The 9,327-nt window shown below is 42.6% G+C and overlaps 1 non-coding gene across 1 annotated transcript; it reads left to right on the top strand.

Moving 5' to 3' along the window:
• The first annotated feature begins 7,376 nt into the window (after positions 1-7,376).
• On the top strand, positions 7,377-7,454 carry Trnaa-cgc (transfer RNA alanine (anticodon CGC)). Its single transcript has one exon. It is a non-coding gene; the product is annotated as a tRNA-Ala (tRNA).
• Positions 7,455-9,327: the final 1,873 nt, after the last annotated feature.

Below are 9,327 nucleotides of genomic sequence, written 5' to 3'. Positions count from 1 at the left end.
GCGCCAACACCATACTGAATTCTAGCATTACCGATGGAGGTCGCCACGAACTCGTAAGTCATTTTCAGCCAGGTGTCCGGATACTTTTGGTCACATAGTGTACCAATAATTCCTTCAAAATACGTGCAGCTAAAATTTTGAGTCTTTATTGTCGTGATTATGTGTCACTAGTAAAAAATAGTCAAAAATAATCGCTGGCGTTATTCATTCACTTTCTTCTACCATTCTGGAATTAGGCCCCAAAAGAAAAAAAAATACAGTTTTCGCCTCGTGCTAACCGACCTTAACAGTTTGCTTTCTTGAAGAAGATCATCCGTCGAAGTTAGTAAAAGTAATACTTCTGTACTTTGTAAACTTTGTACTGACTTTAATGCCTTGTTACTGCCGTGATAGCTTCATATGCCACAAACGGTTCTGTTCTCCAATTACCACAAGACATCTGCTCGGAAAGATTGCTATGCAGAGTAAAATTTAGTCTGTGTGCCCGATAAACTAGTACTGGTGTTAAGACGTTGGCAACACTGTATACAGTTTTTAGAAGTCTGGGCCTACGTTTAGCCTCTGTTTATGGCGAGGGATGGCGTTACCGCTTGATGCTGTCTAGGGATAAAAAGAGGAACGTTTGTTGCTACTATAGAGGAAAATACAAACATCAGACAAAAAGCGCAGGCCTCCTCGTTACTGTAAAGCATCCATCTGCCTGACAAGAGCTTACGTTTTTATCTATCCATTACGAACGCCACATTAATCTTTTATCATATCTCGCCACGGGACTTACGAATTTCAAACTTGCAAAGTAGGTTTCCAGATTTGTTCGAACTAATGGCCAATGTTACATTCTCACGAATATGGTGTGTTCCGAAACAGAAGTATTTCTTATTATTTTCATATTAGCTCAGGAACCCGGCTTCACTCAGGGAGTTGACACAAAACTGTGTGGTAGCTGGAATAAAAGGATAAACTTGACAGTATAAGAGGTACGCCTGTTTCCGGTGGTTTGTTTCACATTTCACATCACGTTCGTGGTCTCCATGTAGTCTGTTGTCGGCTCGAATTATAACTTTACAGTCATCAGAAACTATTCTGTCTAGTGCTATTTTGAGTATGTGAATCAGTTGATTGTATTCATGTAAGATCCTCTGTACACCTCGGACTACTACTCGTCTCAATCCATTGATGTTTGTGCATCGTTGATCAATTTCTGTTTTTTGCAGAAATTTATGGTGTTCGTTGGGTAGTGGTAGTAATGATCCCATTTTGTGATAGATTTATCCATGGATGGAAAAAACATAATCGACTTCATCTCCGCTAGTGTTGTTTGAACTGGCACCGAAAGAAGTCATTTGGAAGTAGGCATTATACGCTTTTATATTTCGAAGAAAGTGTTTTGATTCTGGCGTTTCCCCAGTCAAGTAATGTAAAAATTCCTGCGGAGGTGCTTCCAGTAGTGGTAATCGAATTTTTCCATTCATATAATAGAATCTTGGTATTTTTCTACTGAGTTTTTTCGCGACGCAAATTTAGCAGATGCTATCCATTTTTTCCGATTACGACGTGTTTGTGTTTGTTATATTCTTTCATCGGGTCGTAGTGGAATACTTCATTTGTCTTAACAAACTGTACTGTTTACTAGTCCTCATTCACAATTCTCGTAGGATGATATTTTCATGACTGGCCTCAGTTCGCAGTCTTTTATTGTAAGATTGTCTCGCAATTCTTGATTCTTCAATCCGTTCATTTCGTCGTTCTTCGGTTTCTCTGATTCTCACAGTGCTCATTCTCGTTCATTGGGAACTTAAACGTGCTTCGCGCTCTTCGTCTGTTTCATTTTTCGCTGTGCTTTTTGTCTTCGCCGTTTATCTTCAGAACTGCTAAAATCTTTTACGTATGGGCATTGCCTAAAACATAAATTTAATCAACATTCTATTAACAAACACACTAAATACACTTTATAAACTTTTCACACTTCATTTTCGATTTGTATTGTCACTTTATGACTTTCACTACTCTTGCTTTGTATACTCCGACCAATGGTAGCCCCGCCAGGACATCCTAAAAAGGCTTCGAATGGTCCACCATGTTCCAGAAATTCGAAAGCGTTCTGGAATGTTTCCAATTATTCCAAAACACCCCGGATCATTGTGGAATATTCCGAAACTTTCTGGGATGTTGTGGAATGCTCTGGAATACTCTCGAATGTTCTGAAATGATCTAAAAATTTCTAGAAGGCGAAACTTATCAGCGGTTATATCTTCAAAACCACACCCTTCAGGTAAAAATGGGAAACTTTTTCGTGAATGGGGGACAGGGGGCTACCACACATATAATTCCCTTGATCGTACCAGGACCCGTTTCTGTATTTTAGCGGAACGACTATTGTACACTTACTTTTATAATATACAGGGTGGCCCAGCTATCTTGTCCACCCAAAATATCTCTGGAACAATAACAGGTATTGGAAAACGACTTTCACCGGTATCAATGTAGGTCTGGGGCCCATGAATGTACATATTTGGAAACATTCTAAAACGAAAGCATATGTGTTTTTAACACAAACTTATGTTTTTTTAAATGGACCTCCTATATTTTTTCTTCAAAAATCCATAGCATGACAAAGCACATACACAATGGCGTTGATTGCATCGCAATATTCCCATTACATCCCGAGAGATTAAGACGCGAAGTTGACGCTTGAAACACCCGACATGCGCTGCTAGCGCACGTCCTGAGGCTCAGGCGTGAACCCCATGCTGCCCGTAATCGCGATGTGATTGACATGTGTAATCACACCTCCATACTTATCAAGAGGTCCGAAACGAATAATACGGTCTGCTGCCATCAACTCTCATAAGCACATAATGGTTTCCCTGTTGCACGTTTTACGTATCTACGTACACAATATGAACCAGTACCGATCGGTGTACACCCGTCAGGTTGTCTTATTTATCCTGCACACCCAAAATAAGGTTTATCTAATGCGTTATATGACCCAATGTGCCTGTCGCGCAGGGTCTGGCTCTACCTAGTCAAGTGTCCAACGTAGTTCCCACTACTGCCACAGTTACCACTTCGCCTTGTTTATGATTTGCGACCCATGCAAACTCCTGTACTCCACCACCCTCCGAGCATCCCATTTGTTGTTGCTTTGGCGTGCAGTACACCGCTTGCCAGTATAGTCGTGCATCAGACTAATTTAGTGACGGCACGGAGGTAGTACACATTGTGAATAAACGTTGTGTTGTGGAACTTATACTGTACAGTATAATGTACACACATGAAGATATGGTAGAAATGCTGCTGATCTATGGAGAATGTACGTTGACGGGAAATACGTTATGAGATTGCCTGTTTGTTGATAGTACTGTTAGCGAACATTATGATTATTAAGTTAATATGTCTGTTTTCTACCCTACTCTACATACCTGTACTGTACCCTGTTGTAGGTGGACGAAATGCTGTTCAGGCAGAACGACTGTACAGAAGACGATTCTCTGACAAGCCATCGCCTTCGCGCCGGATGTTTGGTCGTCTCACATCTCGTATACGTGAAACGGGAAGCTTAAATCCAAGACCTCGACATCGTCCTAGAACACGCACAGATGAACGTGCTGAAGTTGCTGTGCTCGCTACTATAGCTGTGAATCCTCAAATCAGCACATGTCAAATTGAACGTGAAGTTGGTGTGTCGAAATCAAGTGCACAGCGTATTCTTAAACGTCATAAATTTCATCGTTATCATGTTCATTTACACCAGGATCTTCATGGAAATGACTTCCGCAATAGGGTAACATTTTGTCGGTGGGCTCAGCAAAAACTTCTGACTAATCCAAATTTTTTTGCAGATGTTCTCTTTACCGACGAGGCATCATTCTCCAACAAAGAAATTGTCAATACGAGGAATATGCATTATTGGTCCGCAGACAATCCAAAATGGCTCCGCCAAGTAGAGCATCAACGTCCGTGGAAAGTTAATGTTTGGTGTGGGATTATTGGAGATACCATTATCGGACCTTTCTTTATAAATGGCATACAAAATGACAGACAATACTCCAGATTTACGACACAATCTTCCTGTTCTCTTGGACACCGTACCTCTGAACCGGAGAATGGTCATGTGGTATCAGCATGACGGATGCCCTGCACATAACGCCTTACGAGCACGACGACTTCTGAACCGTGAGTTCCCTGGTAGGTGGATTGGACGAGGTGGCCCAGTTAGGTGGCCTGCCCGATCTCCGGACCTTACACCGCTAGATTATTTTCTTTGCGGAGCAGTGAAGGATGCTGTTTACCAACATGAACCAACAACACAAGAGGACATGAAGCAACGCATTATTGATGCTTGTACAGCCATCAAAGAGGAAACAGTAGCATGAAGTAGGGCATCCTTCATCCGCAGAGTGACCCTATGTATGCAAGCCAATGGGCATCACTTTGAGCATGAGATGTGAACGCTATGTTTAGTATGTAGTGCTGGTATCACAGTGGAAGTTTCTACAAAGGGCCATTTTACCCAGTGATGTTAAGAAACATTTGTTTGCAACAATTTGTAATTTAACGCATTAGATAAACATAACATTGATAATTATGCGATAATAAAACTAATTGGTTAAACATGTTTACATTCATCTTCTATGTCCTACCTGAACTTCCCAAATCAAAACATTTTTACCTGATCAACGGTAAAACTGTTAGTCCACTTGCTCGTTTCACTAAAACCATCAACATGAAGTTTACTATTACGAGTGCATGATTAACTGTCACTTACGCTAGATCTACAGTAAAGTAAAGTTTTAACGTTGAACGGCATTACCTTTTTAGTAACAGATTAACGATAAGCGAAGTTAACTTTGTGACTAACGTTGCGGTACACAGATATGTTACAGAACCGCATCACCCCTAGCCTATGGGATAAATACCTGCTGGAATGTACGTCGTTAATGCAGGATGGCAGCAGACCGTATTATTCATTTCGGACCTCTTGATAAGTATGGAAGTGCGATTACGCATGTCAATCACATCGCGATTACGGGCAGCATGGGGTTCACGCCTGAGCCTCAGGACGTGCGCTAGCAGCGCAAGTCGGGTGTTTCAAGCGTCAACTTCGCGTCTTAATCTCTCGGGATGTAATGGGAATATTGCGATGCAATCAACGCCATTGTGTATGTGCTTTGTCATTCTATGGATTGCTGAAGAAAAAATATAGGAGGTCCATTTAAAAAAACATAAGTTTGTGTTAAAAAACACATATGCTTTCGTTTTAGAATGTTTCCAAATATGTACATTCATGGGCCCCAGCCCTACATTGATACCGGTGAAAGTCGTTTTCCAATAGCTGTTATTGTTCCAGAGATATTTTGGGTGGACAAGATAGCTGGGACACCCTGTATATATAAGTTACACCATTCCCAATTTTTTTTTTTTTTTTACAGTCGCTTCAGCTACTGTGAGTAATCAACCAATTCTTTTTCAAGTTACTTAAGCTTTATGGAAAACCGGTACATTAGGTGCAACCATCTTTGAAGTACCATGTGGTTATAGTTATAGTGCAGCTACCGACGGATGTCCAGCGTGGGCTGTAATTACCGCATGGCAACAAAACTTGGTAAATATGCTAATACGCTGATGTAGAACCGGTTTACTCTGGAAAAAGTACTTCCAATTTCGGCCACTAGGTGCAAGTCTGGTGCTGTACATTGTTTGTATGAAAGTATGACATCCACACCGTCATTTGACAAACCATAACGTGAGTGAGCAGTATCGCCATCCAGAAGAGAGACTGTGGGCTGTTGGTGAAACTGTTTTATGTGAACGGCACCAATTACATTGCTGCACTGAGGGAGTATCGCCGACCGAAAGATGTGTGGAGAAAGCCAGGGTCATTAAACGGTTAAAAGAAGATGATACTGAAATTCGGAAACACGGGTGAGCTTGGTGTAGCCCCTGGAAGGGGAAGGCGTCCTGTACCAGTGGAAGTCATTGATGAGGTTGCTGTTGCTGTAACTGACCGTGCAACACATGTCTCGAGTAGTGCTGCTAGTGCTCGTGCAGTGTCACTGGAATTGTCCATCCCATAGTCAACAGCACGGAAAGTTTTGCGGTTTATTTTACAATGGTACCCGTACAAGACCCAGACAGTGCAGTTGCTGAAACCTCATGATCCTCAGCAACGTGTCTGAATTTTCAAAAAAATGGTTCAAATGGCTCTGAGCACTATGGGACTTAACTTCTAAGGCCATCAGTCCCCTAGAACTTAGAACTACTTAAACCTAACTAACCTAAGGACATCACACACATCCATGCCCGAGGCAGGATTCGAACCTGAGACCGTAGCGGTCACGCGGTTCCAGACTGTAGCGCCTTTAACCGCTTGGCCACACCGGCCGGCCTCTGAATTTTCTCTTCGGTTTATGGATCGAAGTCGATTGGAAGGAACACAAAGAAAATGTTGTGGCGAAGGCTAACCAAAGACTGTGTTTTATTGACAGGACAGTTAGAAAATGTAACAGATCTACTAAGGAGATTGCCTACACTACGCTTATCCGTCCTCTTTTAGAATATTTCTGCGCGTTGTGGGATCCTTACCAGATAGGACTGACGGAGTACATCGAAAAAGTTCGAAGAAGGGCAGCACGTTTTGTATTATCGCAAAATATTGGAAAGAGTGTCACTGAAATGATGCAGAATTTGGCTGGACATCATTAAAAGAAAGACGTTTTTCGTTGCGACGGAATCTTCTCACGAAATTCCAATCACCAACTTTCTCCTCCGAATGCGAAAATATTTTGTTGACGCCGATCTACATGGGTAGAAACAATCACCACGATGAAATAAGGGAAATCAGAGCACTTACGGAAAGGTGTAGGTGTTCGTTCTTTCAGCGCGCTACACGAGAATGGAATAATAGAGAATTGTGAAGGTGGTTCGATGAACCCTCTGCCAAGCACTTGAATGTGATTTGCAGAGTATCCGTGTAGATATGGCCATGCAATGTCTACGGAATGACGCTGGACATGTTTCTCTACAGGGTGCAGTGAATACACAATGGTTCAAATGGCTCTGAGCACTATGGGACTTAACTTCTGAGGTCATCAGCCCCCTAGAACTTAGAGCTACTTAAACTTAACTAACCTCACACACATCCATGCCCGAGGCAGGATTCGAACCTGCGACCGTAGTGGTCGCGCGGTTACAGACTGTAGCGCCTACAACCGCTCGGCCACCCTGGCCGGCCAGTAAACACACAGAGCTGCCGAATCTGTGGTCCTGTTTAACCGTGTGTTGTGCACGAAGAGGCACTGCGTCGCCGTGTGTGACTGTGTGGTTTGGATTCACAAGCACTTTTATTCTCGATCTGTTCTGCTTTCAAGAGAACAGGCCGAGCGAGGTGGCGCAGTGGTTAGCACACTGGACTCGCATTCGGGAGGACGACGGTTCAATCCCGTCTCCGGCCATCCTGATTTAGGTTTTCCGTGATTCCCCTAAATCACTTCAGCCAAATGCCGGGATGGTTCCTTTGAAAGGGCACGGCCGATTTCCTTCCCCAAACTTCTCACCCGAGCTTGCGCTCCGTCTCTAATGACCTCGTTGTCGACGGGACGTTACACACTAATCTCCTCGTCCTCCTCCTTCAAGAGAACACACCCAGAAGGCCTCTCAGGTGTACCATGACGTCCGCACGTTATGGAGACCTCCATGTACAGCGTGTGATTCCTGCTTTGGACTGCGCAAGTGTGTGGAAACCGTTGTTTTCATGCAAGATGGGGCAACACCGCATGCCGCTCGACCAGTAAAGATCTGCTTAACGCAACTTTCCAGTAACGTGTTATCTAGAGGTATTCCAGACGAACGGCCTGCAACATCACCTGACCTGAATCCACGTGACTTTTGGCTCTGGGGTATTCTAAAGAGTGTGTTTACCAGGAACACGTTCGGCCTCTGCTTGATCTGAATGGCAATATACAGAAACATTTTTCTCATATTCAACCGGAACTGCTGCAAGCAACTGTTGATCACGTCTTTTGAAGACTGCAGCATCTCGTCGGCGTCTCCGTTTGACATATTGAAGAAATTGTGTAAGCTGTGTTTAATAATAAAATTAACATTGTCTTTTTCATTTGTTTGACCTTTTCTGCCCACATCCCCTTCCTAACCCATTACATATGGAAACATTTCCATACATCTTTCCTGCATTCGCAGCGACACATTTCCACCTAGGTGCCAAAATTTGAACTAATTTTCTCCAACGTAAATCGGTTCTGCATTAGCATATCTTTCAAATTTCTCTGTCATACGATAATTACAGCTAATACTGGTCCTCTGTGCATAGCTTCACTTTAATTATAACCCGCTGGTACAACGTATAGAATGCGCTGCAAATTCAGTTTTGCCCAGTCCGCCGAACCATATATGCTATCCGTTATATTAACAATGGAAATCATCTTGTCCTGTTTGACTTTATTATCTCTCTCTCTCTCTCTCTCTCTCTCTCTCTCTCTCTCTCTCTCTCTCGATTGTGATCTCTGAAACAACGTTGCCTAGCTACGACAAGGGATAAGTACCTTTTTTCAATGTTCCGTCGTCGCTCCGTAAGTATTAGGAGAAATTATGTTTTTTAACTTTCTAAACTATATAAATTGATATTTCCATTTATAATTAAGCATTTTCACGTATTTTCATACCGAAATATGTTATGCTACCCTGCGTACAACTTAAGCAGCTGATTGTTATAACACCTCACTCTTTCACGCTGTGAACAAAAGTTTTACACAACCAGCTGGTAGACGTTTGTACACATATCATCTTCTTATTGTTTCCGATAATTTTTGAATTTCGACTTAGTAATAACCCTCTTATCAAGAACTGTCTGGTAACTACGAACAGCGCTGGAATATCGGCACATCTCACCTAACCTTATCTTTTGGCACCCGGTGCACGGTAATCGCCAGTAAGTACACACGAGTTGTGATCCATTTCCATTCCTATTACAGCGCATCAGCTGATAAGCACGATAACGATGGTATCTCTGACGCGTTCTACAGCTGCCGAAGCAATCAAAGACAGTCACTACGCTGAGCAGACCTTTAGCAGATGCACGTTTTATTGAGCGTAAGTGATCGTTTTCGTGTATTTTAAATGTCTCGTTCTTGGCTCTAGAAAACTCAAAGGCACCGGAGAGGCAGTTCTCACGGCGTACTTGATAGTGGATGCAAGATTTAAGAAAAATCAAGACGCTCTCGACGCGTCGACATAGAAAAAGCGTACAACAACGTAAAATGGTGCAAAATATTTGAAATTCTCAGAAAAATTGCTGTATGGAAGATATCT

The sequence above is a fragment of the Schistocerca cancellata genome, chromosome 1, assembly GCF_023864275.1.
Source record: "Schistocerca cancellata isolate TAMUIC-IGC-003103 chromosome 1, iqSchCanc2.1, whole genome shotgun sequence".
Lineage (NCBI taxonomy): Eukaryota > Metazoa > Arthropoda > Insecta > Orthoptera > Acrididae > Schistocerca > Schistocerca cancellata.
This window is presented reverse-complemented; position numbering and strand designations above follow the sequence as displayed.